The following is a 2,622-nucleotide window of genomic DNA, read 5'->3' on the forward strand; positions in this document are numbered from 1 at the left end:
AAATTCCCTATATAATTCTTCAGGTATCGTCAGCATGTTCAGTCTTTCCTTTCTACTTAACGCATCTGCCACCACATTCGATTTTCCTGGATGATAGTTAATCGTGCAATCATAGTCCTTGATCAATTTCAACCATTTTCTTTGCCTCATGTTGAGCTCCTTTTGTGTGAATATGTACTTCAAACTTTTATAATCCGTGTAGATCTCACATTTTTCTCCATATAGGTAATGTCTCCAAATCTTCAAGGCGAATACTATTGCCACTAGTTCCAAGTCATGAGTAGGATACTTCGGCTCATGAGGTTTCAGTTGTCTTGACGCATATGCAATAACTTCATCATGCTGCATCAAAACACAACCTAATCCCTTATGAGAAGCATCACTATAGATAACAAAATTCCCTTGATCATCTGGAAGTGACAAAACAGGTGTCGTGATCAATCTCTTCTTTAATTCTTGAAAACTTTCTTCGCATTTCTCGTTCCATATAAACTTCTCACTTTTCCTGGTAAGCTTTGTCAAAGGCGTCGCAATCTTCGAGAGATCTTGAACAAATCATCGATAATATCCTTCCAGTCCTAAGAAACTTCTTACTTCTGTTGGTGTCTTTGGCCTTTCCCAATTAATAACAGCTTCAATCTTTGCTGGGTCCACTTTAATTCCCTCATGACTTACCACGTGTCCTTAAAATTGAACTTCTTGTAACCAAAATTCACATTTTGAAAACTTGGCATACAACTTCTTCTTTCTCAGAATTTCCAAAGTTGTCCTTAGATGTTTTGCGTGATCTTTCATTGTCTTGGAGTAGATCAAAATATCATCGATAAACACAATTACAAACTTGTCCAAATATTCCTTGAAAATTCGATTCATCAAGTCCATAAAGGCTGTTGGGGCATTGGTCAATCCAAAAGATATCACTAAGAATTCGTAATGACCATATCATGTTCTAAAAGTTGTCTTTGGTATATCTTCGGGCTTAATCTTCAGTTGGTGATATCCGGATCTCAAATCAATCTTAGAGAAATACTTAGCTCCTTTCAGCTTGTCAAACAAATCGTCAATTCGAGGTAACGGATACTTATTCTTAATCGTAAGCTTATTGAGTTCCCGATAGTCGATGCACAACCTCATGCTTCCGTCTTTTTTCTTAACAAATAATACTGGTGCACCTCATGGGGATATACTAGGTCGAATCACTCATTTCTCCAATAGTTCTTGCAATTGCTTTGCCAATTCCTTCATTTTAACAGGCGCCATTCTGTACGGGGCCTTAGATACTAGTTCCGTTCCAGGTGCTCAGTCGATTGCAAACTCAATTTCTCTATCTGGAGGAAGTCCTGGTAGTTCATCTGGAAATACATCTGGAAATTCATTTACCACTGGAATGTCTTCCAGTTTGCTGGCTCCTGACTTCTATCTATCACATAGGTAATAAAATGCTCACATCCTTGTCGTAATAGTTTCTTAGCTTGAATCATCGTTAAGAACTTTTTAGCTTGCTTCTAACCTTTAAACATCACCGACTTCTCGTCTAACGTCTTCAAAATTACCTTCTTGTTACAACAGTCTATCTGAGCATCATGCTTAGATAGCCAGTTCATTCCTAAAATAACGTCAAATTCTCCTAACTTAAATGGTATCAAGTCAGCGTCAAATTTATTACCAGAGATCTCAATCTCACAGTCCTTACACACTTGTTTCACAAATACACGCTCCTAATTTGCTAATTCTACCGTCATAATCTCACTTAACAATTCAATTGGGTAATTTAACTTATCAACAAAATCTCGAGAAATAAATGATCGAGTTGCTCCTGAATCTACTAGCACTTTAGCACATAAGGAATTCACAGTAAGCGTACCTACCACGACATCTGTGTCCATGATCGCATCTTTCACAGACATATCATAAACTCTAGCTCTGGGAGGTTCATTTACCACTGGAGGGGCTCCCATGATTCGCAGTGTATTATTGACTTAAACTGGTGCCTTGCAATCCCTTGCTATGTGCCTGGCTTTCCGCACTTGAAACACGTATACCCAATTGCTAGAACTTTTCCATCCTGATTCCTGGTATGCTGATCCCTATTAGCTGGCTCTCTGGCTGGCTGGTTACGACATTCCCTTGAATAGTGCCCCCTCTGGTTGCATCTGTAGCAGACCACATTCAACTTGTTGCAAACTCCTCCATGCTTCTTTTCACAGACTTGACAATCTGGTAAAGCTGGCATCTGCTGGGTTGGTTAGTTCCCAATGGCCGGACGGTTACCTTGTCATCTGGTTCCTGTATTATATCTGTTGAAATTCCTTCCGGGCTGAAACCTATCTTTCATCTGATTGAAATTTGGAAACTTCCCTGTCTGGGAGTGTCCTTCATTCCCTTCAAACTTCCTCTTATTACCTTCCCTCTCTTTCTGAAACATTTCACATTCTGTCTCCGCAATCATAGCTTTCTGCACAACTCCCATTTACGTGTCCAATTCAAATATGGCCACCTTCCCACGAATCCATGGCTTGAGTCCTTGTTGAAATCTCTTAGCCTTCTTCCTATCAGTGTCCATATAGGATGGCACAAACCTGGACAACTCCTCAAACTTTCTTTCGTAATCTGTCACTGACA

The sequence above is a fragment of the Apium graveolens genome, chromosome 7, assembly GCF_009905375.1.
Source record: "Apium graveolens cultivar Ventura chromosome 7, ASM990537v1, whole genome shotgun sequence".
In the NCBI taxonomy this organism is placed as follows: Eukaryota; Viridiplantae; Streptophyta; class Magnoliopsida; order Apiales; family Apiaceae; genus Apium; species Apium graveolens.